The following is a 23,457-nucleotide window of genomic DNA, read 5'->3' on the forward strand; positions in this document are numbered from 1 at the left end:
TCTCTGCCTCACAAATGTTCTGCCCAAAAGTCCCTCTACACCATTCCACCCAACCCATATTTCTTGGCTTAATTAACTTTCCTTCAGAATAGTTTTCTGCTATCCCAAAAGCTGACGTGGACACACAGCCTCCACTGCACCCCAGATATACCTCTATCTTAGCACCTCTGTATTTACTTGCTTAGACTACTAGTTGATAAGCATCTCCCAGGTAATGTGTTATTTAGCAAACAAGAGCTCAATAAATATTTGTTACATGCCAGCACAAACCAAAAAGCCAAACTGATTCCTTAAAATATCAGACTTTCTGGGGTGCCTGGGTGGCTCAGTTGGTTAAGCATCTGCCTTCAGCTCCCGTCATGATGGCTCCCTCCTCCATGGGGAGCCTGCCCTCCCTCTGCCTCTATTTCTCATGAATAAATAAATAAAATATTTTTAAAACATAATAAAAATATTAGACTTTCCACTTGAGAACCTGGAATACTCAAGTACATAATATTGAGTATTTCTTTCTGATAAAGTACCTAGGAAAATAAATTTATAATCGGAAGAATGGTTAAGAATTATAATGAATACTCTTTGTGTCCGCCCAGAACTCCTTCTCCTCCCCTACTCCACCAGGGGTCTGTTTTCTGCTAACAGACCCCTGACACATAAATGAGCACATCACATGATCTAAAGTAAACGAAGCATAGCACCTCATCTCCTCAGCTGCAGGAATTGGTCAAGGGATGGACATGTGACCAAATCTACCTAAAACTCTTGTACATAGGCTCTAAATAAATACGCCTGGGCTGGCATGAACCAGGTCCCTCCCACCATGCGAAGCATATTCACAATAGGAGAAATGGCACAGTATGCGCAGACTTTTAAGTATAGGAAGGACCTACCCATGGGTAAGTTCCTACCTTAGCTCTTATAGCCATCTCTATCCATACAATTTCTGTTATATGGTTTTTAACCAGTAACTTTTCCCTTGAAATAGGCTATTTCAAACCGTATCTGTTACCTGCAATCCAAAAAGTCCTAAAAGAAAAACTAAATAAATGGAAATTTGATGTAAAGATGTATTTCACTGATGCTATAAAAGGGCGTACCTAGTATGCCTTTCCTAACTTAGAAAACTTTCATCCTGGGCACCTGGGTGGCTCAGTCGGCTAGGCATCTTCCTTCAGCTCAGGTCATGATCCCAGGGTCCTGCGATGGAGTCCCACATCAGGCTCCCAACTCAGCAGGGAGTCTACTTCACCCTCTACACGCATGCGTTCTCTCTCTCTCAAAAATAAATAAATAAAATCTTCAAAAAAAGAAAAGAAAGAAAGAAAACTTTCATCTATCAGATATAGTGTCTCCTTCCTTTCCCTACTAGGTAAACCCCAAAATAACTACTTAATTCCCTCCATGCAAATCACATCATTTTTTAAGATAGTCAATTCACCTCCTTCTTTTCCTATACCCTAACCACTACATGGTGAGATGACAGATAAGTGAACTATAACAATGTGATAATATAGAGTTGGCTAGGGAAATAAACAGAAGACATGGAACAAATACGAATCCAAGCCTTGAGATACCAAAAAAAAACCTTCCCCATAGAGTTATCATCTTGACTGAGACCTGAAGACAAGTATGAGATAACAAAACCAAAGGGGAAGGAAGCAGGGAACCAGACAAGGCATTCCAGAGGGAAGCTCCTGTACTCAGGCTTAGATTTAACAAACCTGGCATCTTAAGGAAGAAATGCCAGTAACTGAATATGACTAGCACACTGAAGGCAAAGGGAAAAAGTGAGAAAGGATGAAGATGAAGAGATGAATAGAAACCAGATCATGAGGATCCAGAAAGCCAAATTAAGAAGTTCAAACTTCATCCTAAAGATGATGAAAAGCCAAAAAAAGGTTTTTTAGCAAGGAAGTTATATGTGCAGCTGTGTCAGATAAATTACTCTGGTTACAATGGGGGGAAAAAAAGGATTGGGAGGCAATACTGGAAGCAGGACTAACCAGTTAGGAGGAGACTGCAGCAATCCAGATGAGAGATGATGCTAACCTTGAGCAGGATGGTAGCCTTGGAGATAGGGAAAAGGCACAGAGTCAAGAAATATTAAGAAGAAAGAATCCAACAGGGCTCAGTGATCAATCAGAATGTGAAAGCAAAAAGAGAGGACAAGGAATAGCCCATGTTTCTGCCAAATTATTATTAGCAATGTCTACTATTTACTGAATTCTTACCACACATGCATTATCTCATTTAATCTTCCCCTAGAAAGACCGAAATGAAACAGGCTATTCTGTACTTTTGGTTTGAGGATGGGAGACAGAAAGTTTTTAATGACTGCAGTTTAGGATATGCTTAGTACCGACGGTAGCATACAAATGGACAGGTCATGAAGATAGATGATACATGAGTCTACTTATCAGGAAAAGAGCTTTGGGTTGGAGACAAGAGAATTACCAGAATACAGATGGTAAGAGAGAGAAATATTTTTAAAAGTAAAATAGCTCCTCTATCCATGCCAATATTTATTTAATATCTACATACCTGAAGTAATTAGGTTGGGACCAGTGTTAGCAGGAAAAAAAAAAAAAAAGGAAGATTCAGGGAAGCTCAATTACTGGAGGGAGGGAAGAAGGAGCTCAGCATAGCAATAAGTGTATATTGGACATATACCAAAAGTTCAAAGGTTAAGGGGAGGAGGAAAGAGAAAACAGTAAAACACTCCAGGCAGAAGAAATAAAATTCAAACACAGAATTTTTTTTTAAAAAGATGGCCTGCTTTGGGGCACCTGGGTGGCTCAAGTGGTTAGGCAATTGACTTGGTATTAGCACAGGTCTCAATCTCTGGGTTGTGAGTTCAAGCCCTATGTTGGGGTCCACTTCAAAAAATTAATTAATTAATTAAAAAGATACCCTGCTTCAGAACAAGAAAAAGTAAATATTATTCATGTCAGTTTCCCAAAGTAATTCTTAAATTTAATGAATAGAAGATGTGTAAAAATGTTTTTCTTAAAAAAAGTAACATGGGGAAATTCCCTCTACTAAATACTAATGCATATTATGAAGGGGTGCCTGCGTGGCTCAGTTGGTTAAGCGACCAACTCTTCATCTCAGCTCAGGTCTTGATCTCCGCTCAGGTCTTGATCTCAGGATTGTGAGGTCAAGCCCCACACTGAGCTCCACGCTGGGCATGAAGCCCACTAAAAAATAAAACAATAAAATTAAATGGTGTAGTCACAAAAAACCAATAAAAGATTGAGGAACTATTATAAGAAATCAAGAGTCCAGAAAAAGTCCTACTATATCTCAAAATTTATATGTAATAATAAGACAGGCCTTCTAAAACAAGAAGATTAAAATTTTTAACAGTGGTAAATGGTTTAATAGCAATTTGTAAAACAACTAAGGTGGTATCGCCTGGAATTATGAATTTATGCTTAGAATTTATACTAAATTCTGATTACAAAGTTAATTTTAGAAATATTAGAAAAAACTGATTACCACATCTGTAGAACACTGAAATATAATCTAGAAATATGAGCAATGACAAAGGAAAGAATGACAGATTCATGTATGAACATTTTAAACTTCTGACAAATAAAAATAACCAAAAAGTAAAACAGCAAGCTAGAGAAAAATATTTTCAAGAAAAAAGACACTAATAACCATATATCTGGACCATTCTCAAAATTTTAAGAGAAACAGATGTAATAGATGATCAAAGGATATGAGCAATCCATGTTTAGAAAAATAGTGTCCACCATTAGTCTAATGAGGTTTAGTAAAATTGGTTCACCCAGAGCCAGGGCTCAGCCAAGTGCAACATGTGGGTTCTTCCTACTACTAATTCCACTAATAGTCATAAAAACCTAGCTGGTATAGCTAGTTTCTTCCCCCATGAAAATTAATGAAATGATTTTTTCAATTTTCAAAATTATGTGAGTTTGGAAGCACAACCTGAATCTGGATGTACTACTAAAATAATTTCTGGAGAACAAGGGTGAGATTCTTCCAGTCTGCCCACCTAGACATATTTTAAAACTTTAGCACAGTGGGTAGGAAGGTACTTAAAAGTACATTCAATAAACCAAAATTCAGAGTAATGTTAAAATCTGTATATGATTTTATGTAAATAAATTGAACTGTAATGTAGAGGGAAAAAATGTTTATGTGACAAACCAATATACCTTATTTCATCAATTTTAAGACATTTTTTACATTTCTGCAATAAGGACCATCCTAAAATCAATGGCATATCACAGTTACTTGGAGTTTTTTGGTTTTTTGTTGTTTTGGGGTTTTTTTGTAGAGGTACATAAAATAATCCATCTTACAACTAATAGGAGGAATGGTAGATATTTGGAAATGTCGTGATTTACCTGATAACTAAAGTTCTGTTTCAGACAGCCACAAGAAGAATATGTTTAAAGTAAGGTTTGGGGTCATAAAGATCCAGAATTGACTGAATCCTGGCTCTGCCAAATACAGTTGGCTGATGTTGGGACAACTTTCTTCACATTTCTCATATTGTCTGTTTCCTCATCTGTTAAATAGTACCAATAATAGTGCAAATCTCATAAAACTGTGAAAATTAATTAATTACAATTAATTACAGCAAATGTACAGTGCTTAAAACAGTGCCTGGCATACATGCATATATACACACACAAATATATAATATATATATATACACACGCACATATACAAACAGATATGTGGTAGGCACTTTTATTACTATAATGATGAGGCCGATAATGACTTCTGTCTTATTCATTGCCTGGCATGGTAAATATTTTTTAAAAACGTTCAAAATCAGGGGCACCTGGGTGGCTCAGTCATTAAGCATATGCCTTCGGCTCAGTTCATGCACCCAGGATGCTGGGATCGAGCCCCTCACCGGGCTAAGCCTGCTTCTCCCTTTCCCTCTGCCTGCTGCTTCCCCTATTTGTGCGTCTCTGTCAAATAAATAAATCTTTAAAATAATAATAATAAATAATAAAATAAAAACGTCCATCTCTTCTTTAATTCCTAAAGCTACTTCTAAAGGCACTTAACAGGGATCTATTAAGATTCAACATTTGAGGGGCGCCTGGGTGGCACAGCGGTTAAGCGTCTGCCTTCGGCTCAGGGCGTGATCCCGGCGTTCCGGGATCGAGCCCCACATCAGGCTCCTCTGCTATGAGCCTGCTTCTTCCTCTCCCACTCCCCCTGCTTGTGTTCCCTCTCTCGCTGGCTGTCTCTATCTCTGTCGAATAAATAAATAAAATCTTAAAAAAAAAAAAAAAGATTCAACATTTGGCCTGACATATTCTTCACATGACTTACAACATGAGTTTGCATATAAAAGCTGAAGGGAAGGAAGGCAAAGATGATAGCTGTTTCCTAAAATTCACATTGACTAATAAATGGTTACTGTTTTGCTTATCAAAAGACACGCATAACCAGGGATAATCCTGAAGACAGAAAAGGAGATTTCAAAAGAAGGAAACCCCTCAGATACTGTTTAAAAAAATATGCACGTACACTGATACTCATTTAGCCTCTACTGTGTACTAGATCCTATACGTACTTCAATAAAGGAAAAATATTCTTCTGCAATAACTTAATCCCACTTTTTCTATTCAGTCCAATACTTGGTCCTCTTTACTCTTCCCTTCAAAGCTATTAAAGCTTCAACAGGTACACAAACTGACATTCATCAGTACTGTATGCTGGGTTTCTGCACTGGGATTTTGTACTTTTTTTTTTTTAATATATTAGTCTTTTTTCATGAACTAAATTGTAGGCTCCTCGTACAAAAGCAGCCATTTCTTCCTTATTCTTCCCACCATCTCCACCACTACAGCCCCCCTATCCTGGCACAACCACTTAAGGGATAAAGGTTCTAACTAGCATAGGAACTAAAAATTGTTCATTTACAACATTTGCTGCAACATGGACGGCACTGGAGGAGATAATGCTAAGTGAAATAAGTCAAGCAGAGAAAGACAATTATCATATGATTTCTCTCATCTATGGAACATAAGAACTAGGAGGATCGGTAGGGGAAGAAAGGGATAAAGAAAAGGGGGGTAATCAGAGGGGGGAATGAAACATGAGAGACTATGGACTGTGAGAGGCAAACTGAGGACTTCAGAGGGGAGGGGGTGGGGGAAGGGGATAGCCTGGTGATGGGTAGTAGGGAGGGCACGTATTGCATGGTGCACTGGGTGTTATACGCAACTAATGAAGCATCAAACTTTACATCGGAATCTGGGGATGTACTGTATGGTGATTAACACAATATAATAAAATAAAATTTAAAAAAAAAATTGTTCATTTAGTTTCTGACCTTTAAACGAACGTTAGAAAACTGAATCACACCGAGTATCAAAACACATGACGTTTACATTTCTTAAAGCGTGTAAGAAGTCTTTCATTGAAAACTGAAGGATGGTTAAAACGAGTTATAAAAAAGAGCTGGGTGTTTGAGAGAAAAACCATAAAAATAATAAAAACGGAACGAAAAAGCTGATGCTGGGATGAAAAGATAACGTTAAAAAAAGAAAAGTGAGAGAAGAGAAGCATCTGCAAATCAGTCATTGTTTTCCCAGAGACCAGGTTTATCACCAGCATTTTCTTCTCTGCGTTCAACCAATCCCCACCTTTTCTGAGTTAACCAGTCTCCAGGCAAGCAGCGCTTCTTGATTGGCTTAAAGATGTTGAGTAGAAAAACCAGCCAATCCTGCCTTCAAATCGCAACTGTGCTATGGAGACATTACAACCACTGCATGGCGAGAATGTGTACAAACCTGTCCCTGCCACGAATATCAGATTCCTAGTTCTAAAGGCTGTTGCGAAAGAAGATGCTTTAAAGCCACACCAAGAGTGATCTGGCATCCACACTTTATTACTCTAGCTCTCTGAGGCGGGGAGCGGGCGTGGGAAACTGTTTACTGTTTTAATCAAAAGAGCGTAAGGAATAAACTGTGCCCCCGGTCAGATGACTCACTCTATCGAAGATGGATTTCCAAACGTACATCTCGGAGAGGGTCCGGACGACAGAGGGTTCAAGCAAGGTCCCAGAGAGGATCAAAGTTGCGGTGGGGGAGGGGGTGCGGACGAGGGTCAAAGAGACACAATACCAGGGACCCAGGATGTCTCCCCACAGTATCCAAAATTGGAACGTGTGGAGTGAGAGGCTGTGTTTGGATATGAAGAAGTGAGTAAATAAACGGGTTTGCTAGGATTACGTGCTCGGGAGGGTGGCCCGAAGTTCCGAGGAGGCTCCGCCTGTGGAACGCCGAAGGTGCTCGGAGGGGCACGAGGTCAAGTCCCGGCGGGAACCGACAGGGAAGAAACCCCGGGGGGTCGAGAGGGGGTGTGTCTGGGGCCTGGAGGCCCGCCCGGGACTGGGAGGCCGGAGAAGAGGCCGGGGCCCCCGCCTTCGCCCGGTTTCGGGCGGCACGCCAGGGCCCGCCTCCCGCCGACGCCTCACTTCCCTTCCGTCCAGGCGGCCAGGCCCGCGGGCCGGGCTAGAAGCGGCCTCCGCCGGCCCCCACGTTCGGGGATTTGGGCTTCGGTCGCAACGCCGCCCGCCGCTGCCTCAGGCCCTCCGCTTCGGCTCGGGGCCCCGGGATCCCTTACCTCCCGGACCCGCCGCCCCGCCTACCACCCGCCGGCTTTACCTGCTCCGAGAGCGGGTGGAGGGCGTCGAGGCCGGGGCCGCGTCGTCGAGTGCGCGACGCGGCGCCGCGGGTCCGCAGCCCTTTTCCCGCCGCCGCCACTGCGCTCTCCGGCGCCGCGCNGCAGCCTCGCAGCAGCCAGCCGCGAGAGGGCGGGTGGGCGGCCGAATGGGGAGGGGTCTCGGGAAGTAGGGAACGGCTGCCACGTCGTTCAGGTGGCTCGCCGCCCTCCGCCTCCCCCACACCCGCCGGCTCCCCGCCGCGACCTCTGGTTCGTCCCCGAGCTCCGCCATGGCGCGTCGGCCCGCCCCGCGGGGCCGGCTCCGGAGACCGGGGCCACGGGCGCTCCCGCCTCTCCCGCTCCCTCAGGAGAGCGAGTCCGGGCCTGGCCGATTCTGCCGCATCGGACCCGTCCTTCCACCACCACCACCAAAAATCTCCCCCAAAATCCTGCGTTTTCCCCTTCCCTCGTGGAACGGCCACAGGAAGGAGCAAGCCCTTTTCAACGTGTGGAGTTTTCGGGGAAGGCGGGAGCTGTTTTGAGCCCGTGAACGTTATCAATAAGGGGCCCCAAATGTTTGCCGAAGTAAACGGCGCGGGAAACCACAGCTGTTTTCAGCCCTCTGCACTCTCCCAACCCAAAAGCAAAACAGAAACACAAGGTCGTACTCGGTACTGGCCGAAGTGGGGGAGGAAATGAGAGCCGGGGTGGGCCCGCCGCGCGCGGGTCCCGGCGGCAAGTTGTGAGGGACCACGGGGCGAGCCAGACCGCCTCAGCGTTGCCTAACTGGGCTGTTGACTCGGGGCGTGTAGGGCCGCGGCGGCGCGGGCGGGCGCGCGAACTCCGCCGTTGCGCGCGCGGCGCTGCCCGCGGAGATTTCCGGGCGCGCCGGCCGCCTTGCCGCCGGGAGACAAAGGGGTCGACGGTGGCAGCGGCCAGGACGCAGGCTGCCGGCTCCCAACCTAAGCTGCCCACGTCGGTCAGAACACGCTGGCGGAAGCACCAAAACGTGGGCTTGTTTGCGAGGCGGCACTGCAAGCACTGACCTTTGCCCTCCAGTTAGAGCTTCGGTTTTCAGTGCCAAGAAAAAGCAACGATGTTTTCTTCCCTTTTGCGATCACTGTACTATTAATCTGTCTCCTACGCCTGCTCCGTTTCTTCCCCTAAACTCTGCTTTCTTTGGTTTGTTTCTTCTGTGTTCTGATGTGAAATCAATGTTTTCAGGTACACGAATTTTTCACCCTTGCTTTCTGGTGGTGGTGGTGGTGGTGGTGGCGGCGGCGGTGCGTGGTGCTTTTACTGATACATTTTTTTCTCCCTCTGTTCGACTCCCTTTGCAATTGCTTTTTACTCCACCTTCACTGTTTTTCATAGAGAAACAAAATAGCCTCCTGACAAAGTATTTCTTTGCGTCGAAGAGACAGACTGTCCACGTTGTAGTAATTGCTTTAAACTGAGTGGAAATTTGGAAAAAGTTGAAGTGGATTTTTATCTTCATCTGGGTCTAATTGGAATACCTACTCACACTCAATGAAAACATTCTAGTGGAGGTTTTTTTAGAATCAGAAATACTTAAGCAGAGACCTCGGGATTGTAAATTTTCTAATGAAACCAACTACACACAAAAATACAAAGAAAAAAAGGGATTTTTTTCCCTTTTGTAGGATTTTTTTTGTATTATTAAAGATCCTCGAGTCCCAATATTAAATTACAATACAAAAACCTTTATTAATGCTTTTATTAAATTTCAAAACAGCAAAAATTTTAATAAAGTACCCAGAATCTCAAGATACAAATAGCTATTGCTGAAAACCTAATATTAACTCTGCCTCTGAACAGCCATTAAGAGACTAATAACAGTGATAATATACCACTTTAGAAATGAAAGAACCCTAGTAATTATGACTTCAAACAAATCTAGCAAATTAGTATCAATTTTGTTCGAATGAAATATGTTCACCATGATAATAAAAACACATTTAAATTCTTGATTTTCCTTTGAACATTGTTAAAGATTCATCACTTCTTGTCTGAACAATAAGAAATAAAGTGTTCTTAACACTGGAAAATATATTTGAAGCCAAGACATCATCCAGCCTGAATTTTTTAAAAAAACGAGTGCTTACTACGCCAATAAAAGAAAAACATTGATATTACAAAATTCTGAAAGTCAGACTCAAATGAAGAACAAAGCAATCTTCAGTCAACATTCACAATGCCACCCTTCCTTTGTGAATATTTATAAAAATGTTCTCCTTCCTTATTGGTTTAAATTCTAAGCCAATAGGAAAAGTACAACACATCTTTCAAAGGGTGAGACATCGACATTAGGTTAAAACATTGGATAAATAGAATGTTTATCATGGTCATTCTCATTCAAGATCATGTATCTATCTTTTAATTTCAAAGAAGAAATTAAAGAATCTTTGAATGATCATCTTGATCCTACTCTTAATCACACTCTGCTCTCTGTAATCTTCCAATTGGTTACAATTAATTAAAATATTTAGTTCTCTAAAATGCCAGATGAATCTGAAGAATGACAAAATGCCTACAACCTAATACTTTAAATAAGATGAACACTGCCATTTCTTTATATGAAAGATGGCCTTTAAGGAAATAATAGTTTCTGTTTTAGAAAATGTCTTGGATTTTTATAAATAAAATGGCCAATGCATCATAAATAAATCTTTTATATTTGTCTAAAGCCATCTTTGGTCTATTTAATGGCTAAATACTAAACCTTCTTGTTGATGTTTATATTTATGTTTAGAACAGAAGTATGATTTCCTCCCAATCAAAAACAATCTCTGCTTTCACATTCCTATACTTTGATTTTGACTCAGAGCATTCTGCTTAATTATAATATTTACATATTTATAATTTCCCTTAGCAGTTCATCAATTCCTTGAAGATAGGTTCCATTTCCCATTCAATCTTTTATTCCTCACTGCCAAACTCAGAGCCTTGTACAAAATAAACACTCCATGGATATTTGCTGAATGAAAGAAGGAGCGAGCATTACTCTATAATGCAGCATATGGAAAATCAAAGAAAATCTGTCTCAAGATTTTTTCCTCCTCTACAAAATAGCTGATAAACTTGTTTTCATTCTCAATTAAACTTAGAATAGCACTGTTTTGTTGTTGTTGTTAAGTATCCTCCACATCCAGCATGGAGCCCAACAGGGGCAGAACTCACAACCCCAAGATCAAGACCCTGAGATCAAGACCTGAGCTAAGATCAAGAGTCAGACTTTCAACCACTGATCCACCCAGGCCCCTCTAGAATAGCATTGTTGCAAGAACTCTGTTAAAAGAAAGTAGGACCAACGTATGCTGGAACTCCTGAGTTTTTCAACTTTAAATCTGGTGGAAACTGGATAGTGGGTAATACTGCTGTTATCGAAAGTAAATAAGTATCAATGGACTTATCCTTATCAAGGATTGCTTTACCACACTCAACAGGAGCTGCAAGCTCTGTGACTTGGGGGAAATTACTTTAAGCCCTCTACAACTCAGTTCTCTCATCTCTCAAATGCATTCATTATATTCACTTTCTGATTAATTAAAATAATGAAACCACGTAAAAGTAAAGACTCAATAGAAGGTAGTTATTATTACTTGCAGATATTATGGACTCAATCATGAAGAAAAATTATTTTTGTCCAATTATTTATGAAATATAAAAGGCAGGCATAAAGCGGTGTTTAAAAAAGTTTTAAATGAGGAAACAAATAACCTGAGGGAAGCAATAAATACTAACAATATCTACCAAGAGGAGATAACGTTTGAGAATTGAAATTTGCTAAGAAAATAGATCTTAAGTATTCTACACACACATGCACCTACAAGGTAACCATGTGATTTGATGGACATGTTAATCATTTCACAATATATGTTAAATCATGTTGTACATACATAAGTATATACAATTTTATCAATTGTACCTCAGTAAAGCTGAGTGGGGGGCAGAATGAGGAGAAAAAAAGTCAACCTACTATTGAGAAACCAAAGAACAATAGTAAAAAATAAGAAAGCAAAAAAACAAAAAAATAAGCAAACAAACAAGAAAAAAATAAGGAGAATGAGGGCATTGCAGGCTGAGCGAAAACTTCATAAAAAACCAAATCTGCGTCTCAGAAACTTCACAGCTCCCCACTATTTATTTTAGCTTTTCTCAAAATTGTAAGAAACATTGTGTGAGAAAATATGTAAATGAAGGGTAAATAAAATATACATTTCTTCTAAACTGGAGGGCTTCTCATTGCATTCTGTCCTTTGCATAAATTCTCAGAGATTAATATGACATTGTACATTATAAAAGAGGGGACTAGTATTACGTATTTCCAAACTTACTTGACCAAAAATCGTTATCCATGGAGAGTATCTCAGGGCATAAAATTTTATATCATGCTTTGGGAAGAAACCCTCATCTATATGTTTGAAGATAAAATCTCAGCCCCTCAGCCCATACGTCCAAATCCTGCCACTAATCCTACAGAAATGGACTTCAAAGAGACCCTCAAGCCTAGAAACACTGAGGAATGCTCTCGAGAAATGTATCCTTGTTTTACCCAATTTCTCCATAAGTGAGAAGGAAGGCATGAGGCAGTCTCCAAAGGTGACAGGGGAGGGTCGAGATGGGATTGGCAAAGAGAGTATTAAACACACACACACACACACACACACACACACACACACACAAAACCCTAAGTGAACCAGAACTGCAGATTGGCAAGGAAAATTTTCTCGTTCCCAGGAGAACCCTGTGGGTATGACAGCAACCACAGTTCTGTCTTTGGGGGGGATTTTTACAGGAAGCCACACTTCAGTCCAGAAGCATATTGTGGTAGCTCCAGCTTTATGTAAGTGTTAGATTTCGTATCATTTACCAATAAGGAAATATTACATCCTGTAACCATTCCTAGTAACATCTTTCTGTCAGTCACATTACTCTTCCATTTATGACAATCATACACTTCCCAATATAACCTACTTCCAATGATCTTAAGCCCTTGGCCAGCAATCACTCATTTTCACTTACTTCTGTCTTTACAAATCCAGCTCAAATTCCTCTTCTCCCTTACAGTTCTCCCACATACCCCAAACATAATGAACTGCTTCTTCCTCTATGCCCACAGTGATTTGTATATCCTCTCTTACCTGATTCCAATGGTGACTGTTCGCGGTTGTGTAACTTCTCCAAGCTGTAAGCTCTCTTCCCCTAGGCAAGAAACCATATCCCCAGTTACCAGAAAAGGTTCTTTACACATTGAAATGTAGTAGACCCCTTTTAGGGTACCTTCCTTGCGCACAATTTCCTCTTAGATTTAGTTACCCCCATTCCGTAAAGTACACGCCAGGATTTTTTAAAAAATGACTCTACCTCCCCAGCCACAGTGAATTAACCAAGAGTAGGTGTCTTTATCCAATTAGCCCTACCTAGGAAATTTTAGGACAAAAACAAAAAGCATCATTAAAATCAAATGATAAACAAGGAAAAAATGGAATTCAAATCAGAGACAAATGACTGATTTTTCTAATATATAAATACCTAGAAATCAATAAGAAAAAGACCAATAATCCAATAGAACAAAACAAAGCATAAAAAAGATTGCTCACAGAAAAAGAAAAATTACTCTCAAATGTGTGTGTGTTCCAGTTTTTATTGCAGCATTTTTTGTAATAGCAAAAAAGGGGAGAAACCTAGATGTTTATCAATAGAGAACTGGTGAAATATGCTACATCACAACGTCAAATCCTATGGCATTCTCTAAATGCTGATACTGTACAGTTTCCAGAATAAATTGCTCAGTGAAAATGTGTATATGTTATACTGCCATTAGTGGAAAAAAACGGAGAGAGAATACCTAGATAGACAAATAGATAAATGTGTTTTATCACATATGCATAAAATAGGTCTAGAAGGAGCTGGAACAAACTGGTACCGTTGGTTGCCTTGGAGAAACAGAAATAGGTAACTAAAGGGAAAAGGCTGGGAAGACTTTTCACTGTACCTTTTTTTTTTAAGATTTTATTTATTTATTTGACAGAGATAGAGACAGCCAGCGAGAGAGGGAACACAAGCAGGGGGAGTGGGAGAGGAAGAAGCAGGCTCATAGCAGAGAAGCCTGATGGTGGGGCTCGATCCCATAACGCCGGGATCACGCCCTGAGCCGAAGGCAGACGCTTAACCGCTGTGCCACCCAGGAGCCCCTGTACCTTTTTGAAATAAAAGAATCTATTTACTATTTTTTAAAAATATTTAAGTAAGAATAAAATATTCTAGAGAGATTCAGTTTCTTTGTGCAGCTAAGCTTGCTCCGGGGTTAACTCAGGAGTTGGGGCCAGACATATTCTGCAAGAAGCCTGGGGAGCAAAGGAATCAGTCACCACAAGAATGACGGAGACAAGCAGAGAAGACAGATTGAGAGACGGAAAGAAAATACTATCTGGGCTCTCAAAGATTTGCTTGCCATCTTTCTTAGGGCTAGCTGCATCCCTCTCCTTGGTTTCTTTAAAACATTCCTTTTATTATAATAAACCTTCCCCTTTTGGGCCTAGGTTAACTTGAGGTGTTTTCTAATAGTGGTGTCAAACAAAGTTTAACTATTTAGTAGGTTTTTTGTAAATGCTTTTTTAAATTAAATGTGGGGGCGCCTGGGTGGCACGGCGGTTAAGCGTCTGCCTTCGGCTCAGGGCGTGATCCCGTCGTTGTGGGATCGAGCCCCACATCAGGCTCCTCCACTATGAGCCTGCTTCTTCCTCTCCCACTCCCCCTGCTTGTGTTCCCTCTCTCGCTGGCTGTCTCTATCCCTGTCGAATAAATAAATAAAATCTTTTAAAAAAAATTAAATTAAATTAAATTAAATGTGACATTCTCTATAATGAAATCCAATTGGGTTCTCAAAATTTGATTGTAGTATTTAAAAATTTTAAAAATAAAAAGAAACACACACACACACACACACACACACACACACACCTCACCTCTTTCAAGTTGAGAGAGGGCAAGATCAACAGACATTCTAAAAGAAATTCACCCTAAGCAAAAGCAGTGTTTGCTGATGGAAAATATAAACTGGGCCCGGGGCCAAGTAGCGCATTCCACCTAATAGACCTTCCCCTCCGATCCTGCCTAAGAACTGAGACTTCTAAGTGAATGTTTGGTGATAGCATTTCTGAAAGACAAAGTCTTGAATTTTGCTAATTAGGATGGAGTTTGAGGATTGTTAAAACAAGTTTGTTGGTTTGGTTTAAGCTGATTTGTATTTTAAAGGAAAAGCATTAGGGAACAGAGCAAGAAGAGCACCAATCCCAGTGCAATTATTTGAGCATATTCAAATATAAATTTCCAAGACCAGGACTACTTAACACTTTGAGGGTAAACTTTTCTGGAGGTGGTATCCATTTCTTTTAACATGTTTTCAAATCTATGGATAGTACTATTTATTTTATATCATCCTTCCCACTATTGAAAAGATGAGAAGTACTTGGGAAATTCCTAGAAGGACCAAAATGATATTTGTAAAGCAACTCCTAGAGTTAAAACAGCCTACAAATGAGGTTAAATACATTTTGTATGAGCCTGTATTGTAATGCACACTCCAAGAATTGTAGCATAGAAGCTTCATTTGTGTTTATAAACCTTTTTTTTGAGAGAGGGAGAGAGAGAGAGCGCATGCGCACGCCCATCAGCAGTGGGGGGGGGGGCCACAAAGGGAGAGGAAGAAGCAGACTCTCCGCTGAGCAGGGAACCCTACACAGGGACTCCATCGAGAACCCTAGGATCATGATCTGAGCTGAAGGCAGACACTTAACCACCTAAGCCACCCAGTCGGCCCTATACACCTTTTAATTAAGGTGAATTTAAATGGGATGATGAAATTATATCTGCTCTAAAGTCAGTCAGAATAATTACCTATATACACTAAGGGGTAGAAGAGAACAATTTATTTGTATCATTGAAATCCCATTGAAAAATTAAATAACATAAAATAAATATCAGGAGCTATTTTTTTTTCAACCAATATTTCTTGAGAATTCAGGGATATTGTAAAAGTAGAAGACACAACCCCCCGACTTTAAGGAGACTGTGACAATTTTTCTGAGATAAGACATATACATACAAAACATCATCATTGTCATTTTTACTAAGGAGAGTAGTAGCATGGTAAAATGGAAAATAATATCGGCTTTTAAATAGGTGTAGGGTTCACATTTTTAGTTCTGCCATGCCACTCAGGTACTCCTTACAGGGTTTTAATCAAGTAAACTAAGCAAGGAAAAAAGACTACGAACGTGATTTTTTTTCCTAGAAAAATGTTATTTGTAATTCCAACTTGCTTTTTGAATATAATAGTATCACCTAAAATAAATGCTTTTTTTTTTAAAGGATTATTTATTTATTTATTTATTTGAGAGAAAGCATGAGAGAGAGTGTACAAGCGGGGGGGGGGGCACAGAGAGGGAGGGAGAAGCAGGCTCCCCATTGAGCAGGGAACTGGATGTGGGGATCAGGACCTCAGCCAAGGCTGCAGATGCTTAACCAACTGTGCCACCCAGGCGGTCCATAAGTGCTTTTTAAATATGTAAAACAGTTCCAGATTTTGCTTGGGGTCCCCTGTAGATGTAGGTGTTTCAAAATATACCCTACATTGAACATTTGTTCATGACAGAGCATAGAGAATTCTCGGTTTTGATGGGTTGCTGCAAAAAAACCTGTTGAAAGAGGTGAAAGATCTGTACTCTGAAACCTATAAAACACTGATGAAAGAAATTCAAGACAACACAAAGAAATGGAAAGACGTTCCATGCTCATGGATTGGAAGAAAAAAAATTGTTAAAATGTCTATACTACCCTCCCTAAGCAATCTATACATTTAATGCAATCCCTATCAAAATACCAATAGCATTTTTCACATAACTAGAACAAACAATCCTAAAATTTGTATGGAATCACAATAGATCCCAAATAGCCAAAGCAATCTTGAAAAAGAAAAGCAAAGCTGGAGGCATCATGATTCCAGACTTCAAGCTATATTAGCTGTAGTAATCAAGGCAGTATGGTACTGGCTCAAAAACAGACACATAGATCAATGAAACAGAATAGAAAATCCAGAAATAAACCCATACTTATATGGTCAATTAATCTTCGAGAAAGCAAGAAATAATATCCAGAGAAAAAGATGATCTCTTCAACAAATGGTATTGGGAAAACTGGACAGCAACATGCAGAAGAATGAAACTGGACCACTTTCTTACACCATATACAAAAAAAAATTCAAAATGGATTAAAGACCTAAATGTGAGACCTGAAACCATAAAAATCTTGGAAGAGAGCACAGGCAGTAATTTCTTTGACATCAGCCATAGCAACTTCTTTCAAGATACATCTCCTGGGGCAAGGGAAACAAAAGCAAAAATAAACTATTAGGATTATGTCAAAATAAAATAAAATAAAATAAAAATAAAAAGCTTCTACCCAGTGAAGGAAACAATCAATCAAAAAGAATAGGAGAAGATACTTGCAGTGACATTATCTGATAAAGGGCTAGTATCCAAAATACATAAACAACTTTTAAAACTCAACACCCAAAAACCAAATAATCCAATTTAAAAATGGGCAGAAGACATGAACAGACATTCTCCAAAGAAGATATCCAGATGGCCAACAGACACATGAAAAGATGCTCATCATCACTTATCATCAGAGAAATGTAAATCAAAATTACCACCTCACACCTGTCAGAATGGCTAAAATCAACAACACAAGAAACAACAGGTATTGGCAAGGCTGTGGAGAAAAAGGAACACTTGCGCACTGTTGGTAGGAATGCAAACTGTGGAAAACAGTATGAAGGTTCCTCAAAAAGTTAAAAATAGAAATACCTTATGATCTAGCAATCTCACTACTGGGTATTTACCCAAAGAATACGAGAACACTAATTCAAAGGGCTACATGCACCCCTATGTTTACTGCAGCATTATTTACAATAGCCAAACTATGGAAACAGCCCAAGTGTCCATTGACTGATGAATGGATAATGAAGATGTTGAATTAATATATATAAATATATATGTTATATATGTTAATATATATATTAAACAATTTCCCTTTAATCATTTTCTTTGAGTGGGACACCTGCATGGCTCAGTCAGTGAAGTGTCTGCCTTCAGCTCAGGTCATGATCCCAGGGTCCTGGGATAGAGACCTGCCTTGGGCTCCCTGTCAGCGGGGAGTCTGCTTCTCCCTCTCCTTCTGCCTCTCCCCACTGCTTGTGCTCTCTCTTTCTGTCTCTCAAATAAATATTTTAAAAAATCTTTTTCTTTTACCTACAAGTTCATTTTTTTTCCTTCTGATTTTAAATTAAAACAAAACATTTTAGGGACCTCTGAAAGTATGCTAGACTCTAGACATTGGTCCTACTGTGCCCAGTGGAGAAGTTGGCCCTGGGCAACACACTGAACCAAAGAAGTCTTAAATCTTGAAAAAAGTATGTGCTCCCTGTGTGCAGGCTTGCTCAAGAAAAAGAGAGGGAATGAGGCAAGATGCCTAGGTCATTCTTCCCAAATTTACCAATCAGATATCACTCTCTCTTCCCTGGAATGGGTAAAGGGATAGTGAGAAGCTAGGAGCTATACCATCCTAGCTCAAGCCACATAAAAGAAAGTATCAGTAGAGAAAAAGCAACCCTCCCTTAGCAAGTCTGTCCTTACCATTGAAATGATTGTATTCAGTTATCATAATGCGATAATTCTGGCCTTTAAGATTACACATCTAACTCTTCTTGCTCCAGATTCCTGTTTATCAGAAAACTTTCTGATATACATTTCCATATAGATTTTCCTACAAAGAAAGTGCATCAAGCAGCTGATAAAACATACATCTGCTCTTTGATTTCATTTATCATCGTGAATTAGTAAATTAGCATTCTGATTTATATATTATTCTCACAAGAAATTGGTTGGCAGGAGAATCTGTGGGTTTGTTTAATTCATCTAAGTGATGCGACCATGTTAACCGAACCAGAAAAATCGAGATTCAACATCTAAACCATTGATGATTTAATCTAAGGTACTACAACCCCAGAGGACTCCACCTCCTTGATCAGCAAGTTTTTGTTAGCTGCAAATCATTTTTCCCATTCTCCAACCACAACATACCCCTCTGCCCTCACACTGTTTCTAATAATAGTGTGTCCTCAAATTAGATGAGTGGTGAGGAAAAAAGGGAAGAAATACTCTGTAAATTTTTTCTGCAACTATTATTTCTTTCCAGTTCTATCCAATGTTGGAGGATTAAGTATACATGGCTTTTTTCCATGGCTCATAATTAGGGAAGAATTAATCATTATCACTTAGATCTGTGTAAAAAAGCATATTCTTTACAACAAGTTATCCATTGGAAATTTTCATTTGGTCTTAACCACCTCCATGGCCAGACAAGATACCATCTTGGATCAAGATAAATAGTAACTGGTAACACAACAAAGTTTTGGTTTTTTTTTTTTTTAAGGTTTTATTTATTTTTCTGAGAAAGAAAGAGAGAGTGAGCGAGAAAGAACACAAGTGGGGAGGAGAGGGAGAAGCAGTTTCCTTGCGAGCAGGGAGCTTGACACAGGGCTTGATCCCAGGACCTTGAGATCATGACCCGAGCTGAAGGCAGCCGCTTAACCAGCTGAGCCACCCAGGTGCCCCCACAACAAAGTTTATAATGAAACATTTCAGTAGTTATAATCTTTCATTAAATATATATTGAGAGCTAGTGGTGTGTGAGTCAGTAGGCATCTAACATAACTGGAGGCTGAAGCACTATCTAGCTGTGTGTCCAGGAAGAGAAGGAAATAGATTTTGATAAATATATATTAATTTCCAACTCAACAACTGGGATTATTATCTCCATTTTCAGAGAAAATGGAGGCACAGAGAGTAAAGAATTTGCTTACGGTCATATCTAGAAATCATATAATCACGACTCAAATCCAAACCTGTTCAGTTCAATAAACATTTGTTGTGTCCCTACTATATGGCAAACCCTGTAGTGGACGTTGAGGGGACAGCCCTGGTCTTCCCTTGAAGAACTCCACCAGTTTCCTCACATCAATTCAGTAAATCTACCTCCATGACCATTCATGCTTTCCGCCAGCCCTCTTGGTTCCATGGGACAGACATACCTCCTCCCAACCCGGAGTACTTTTTACCCTACACTCTTGACCCCACCCCTCACCTTTATTCTTTTTTTTTTTTTTTAATTTTTTGTTCTGAAACAGTTTTACACCTACAGAAAAATTACAAAAATAGTGCAGAGTTCACGTATACTCTTCACCCAAGTTTTTTCTAATATTAACAATTTGCATAACCACAGTATGCTGATCAAAAACAGAAAATGAACATATAATACCATTAACTAAGTAAGCTATAGACATTATTGCAATTTTACTGGTTTTTGCCTTAATGTCTTTTTTTACTGTCCCAGGATCCAATCCAGGATCCCACACTGTATTTAGTTATTGGGTTTCCTCAGTCTCCTCTAGACTATGACAGTTACTCAATTTTTTCTTGTCTTTCATGACCTTGACACTTTTGATGAGTATTGGCAGTCGTTTTGTAGAATGTCTCTCAATTTGGTTTCTCTGATATGTTCTAATGATTGAAGTTCTGCATTTTTGGCAAAAATACCATAGAAGTGATACTGTGTTCTCGATGCATCATATCAGAGGCTACATGATGTCAATACATCTTACTACTGGTGTTATTAATCTTGATCACTTGGATAAGGTGATATCTACCAGGTAGTAAAATTATTATTTTTTCCTTTGTATTGATAAAAATCTTGAGTAACTTTGAGACTTTACAAAAATCCTGTTTCTTCTCAAATTGTCACTCACTGATTCTACCATGCATCAGTGGATCTTGCCTGCAGCAATTATTACTGCTGTGTTTGCCTAAGAGAGATTTATATTTCCCTTATTCAGTCTACACTTACTGATAGGAATTCTCCTGTGAGAAATAGTTATGCTTTCTCCCTAATTTATTTAATTATATTTACATCAGTATGGACTTATGGATATTTATTTTATTCTATGCGTTATAATTCAATATTATCACTGTTTTGTTTCTCAAATTGTTTAACTTTGGCCATTGGGAGCTCCTTCAGGCTAGTTTCTGTATCCTTTTGACCTGTTCACTTCCTTTTTTAAGCACTTCCTTGTTTTCTTGTGCCAGAAGCTATTCCAGGCTCCTTGAAATCAACAACTTCTCCAAGGAGCCCCCCTGGTTCCCTTTATTAAAGAATGGCATTTGGGAACCAATCTGGGTGCTCGATGTGCTCATTGCCACTAGGGTATCTTTTTTTTTTTTTTTTAAAGATTTTATTTATTTATTTGACACAGAGAGAGACAGCCAGAGAGAGAGGGAACACAAGCAGGGGGAGTAGGAGAGGAAGAAGCAGGCTCATAGCCAGAGGAGCCTGATGTGGGGCTCGATCCCATAATGCCATGATCACGCCCTGAGCCGAAGGCAGACGCTTAACCGCTGTGCCACCCAGGCGCCCCATCCACTAGGGTATCTTAATGAACAGAAGCCCTCTTAGTGAATAGAGCTAAGGAATTATGTGTATGTATATTAATGCACATATGCATATGTATATTTGCATATATATGCATATATATCCATGAATTTTTGTTGACATCATTGATTCCCGATCACAAAGTTTATTCTAGCCTTTCCTCTTCCTTTATTTGTAACTTTTTCTTTCTCCAACAATGAGAAACCCGGCTCTCATTATCTACAATATATTTACTCCTATGTTCAATCCTAGTACACACATAAAGTAATTAGAGAATTTTAACCCAGACCAATGTGAGAAACAGATTTACTCAGCACAGTATTTGTGTAGGTTTTTTGTCTCTAGTCTTACAGTACGTGGTCCATATACTGTTCACTTATATTTTTAGTATCTTTTTACAACTAACATCTTCGTTTATTAAAGCGTAAGTAGATTTCATCTTTTTTAAAGTTTTTATTTAAATTCCAGTTAGTTAACATATTACCTAGTAATATTAGTTTCCAGTGTATGCTATCACTAAAAATAGGAGAGATAAAGGTTTTCCCAGACAAACAAAAACTAAAGGAGTTCGTGATCACTAAATCAGCCCTGCAAGAAATAGTAAAGGTGAGGGACTCTTTGAGTGGAAAGACCAAAAGTGACAAAGACAAGAAAGGAACAGAGAAAATCTCCAGAAACAACAACAAAACAAGTAATAAGATGGCACTAAATATATTTTTAAGTACCTTTTTAATGCTTTCTTCTTATCAGCATTTAAAGACCTAAGCCCTCTCCTAAATGAAAAACACTGTTTTCTCATCTCTCATTTTCATTCCACTACAGTACTTAGGACTGAAGGCAGCTGAATAGTTCTATATTCACTATCTCCATTCTCTCCACTTATATTCATTCTTGAACTCATTGCACAGACTTCCATCTTTACTACTCCCCCAAAATTACACTTATTAAGATCACTTCTAATCTCTGAATCCTACAGCAGACAAATTTTTGCTTAACCTCTCAAAAAAATATTTCACACTGTCCAGCTCTCTCTTCCCTTGACACCAGGGTAGAGACTCTCCCCATTTTCCTGCTACCTCTCTGGCTAATTCTCTTGTTCTTTCCAAGTTCCTCTTTTTATGCCTCATATAGTGATGCTTCCCTGATTCTTTTCAGCACCTTCTTCCATTCTTACTGTCCTGTTCTCTGAATTATCTCAATGTATCCAATGTTTTTTAGTTACCATCTGTATGAAAATGATTCCAAAATCTTGAACTACAATTTAGATATTTCCAGCAGGCACCAGAATCATATACCCAAAGGCCTCTGAGCCAGTCTTTACTTGAATAGCTCAGAGAAACTTCAGATATAACAGGTTCAGTTACTAACCTGTCAGCAGACCTGATTCTCCTCAATAAACCTATTTTCTTTTTTTTAATAAGCCTATTTTCAAACATTTCCTAATTTTTATTTATTTGTATTTTTTTAAAGATCTTATTCATTTATTTGTCTCAGAGAGAGAGAGAGAGTACAAGCAGGGGGAGCAGCAGGCAGAGGCAGAGGGAAAAGCGGGCTCCATGCTGAGCAAGGAGCCCGCCGCGGAACTTGATTCCAGGACCCTGAGATCATGACCTGAGCCGAAGGCAGACGCTTCACCGACTGAGCCACCCTGGCGTCCCTTCAAACACTTTTTTTTTTAAATATTTTATTTTTTATTTATTCAACAGAGATAGAGACAGCCAGTGAGAGAGGGAACACAAGCAGGGGGAGTGGGAGAGGAAGAAGCAGGCTCATAGCAGAGGAGCCTGATGTGGGGCTCGATCCGATAACGCTGGGATCATGCCCTGAGCTGAAGGCAGACGCTTAACCGCTGTGCCACCAAGGCACCCCCAAACACTTTTTAAAACTCAATTTCCCTTCACTTAGTTTAAGACTTCAGAGAGAAATGAATTAATCATTTTTCATATCGAGTTTCATATTTTGTTCAGTAGTAATTCTGAAATACGATACTGCTGAAAACAACACACCTTCTAGTATTTAAATCATATTTGTCTAAAATCAAATAGAAATTTACTTTATATCACTTTCAGAGCAGGAAAACACTTACTTTTCTTGTAGCAATGAACTCCTTACATCTAAACATCACCTTCTGGTTTCTCTCAATAAAAAATAATTAACTCTTTTTATGTTCCATTTAGATTGCATTTCTTTCCGTTCCAGAAGTTAGAAATGTATATATTTAAA

At 39.5% G+C, this 23,457-nt stretch overlaps 1 protein-coding gene across 11 annotated transcripts in view; it reads right to left on the reverse strand.

Annotated features, from left to right (window-relative positions):
- The window catches only part of N4BP2 (NEDD4 binding protein 2), an 86,118-nt gene extending 78,341 nt beyond the window's left edge, over window positions 1-7,777 (reverse strand). For 3 of the 11 annotated variants that reach the window (XM_034671917.1, XM_034671916.1, XM_034671918.1), the window contains exon 1: window positions 4,377-4,862. The gene's annotated coding sequence lies outside the window, so the exon portion shown is untranslated. Of the gene's footprint in view, window positions 1-4,376; window positions 4,868-7,664 lie in introns of those variants that run through there. The other 8 variants (XM_034671923.1, XM_034671913.1, XM_034671921.1 and 5 more) reach the window with 7 other exon arrangements.
- Between the last annotated feature and the right edge of the window lie 15,680 nt (window positions 7,778-23,457).

Source organism: Ailuropoda melanoleuca, chromosome 11 (genome assembly GCF_002007445.2).
Source record: "Ailuropoda melanoleuca isolate Jingjing chromosome 11, ASM200744v2, whole genome shotgun sequence".
In the NCBI taxonomy this organism is placed as follows: domain Eukaryota; kingdom Metazoa; phylum Chordata; class Mammalia; order Carnivora; family Ursidae; genus Ailuropoda; species Ailuropoda melanoleuca.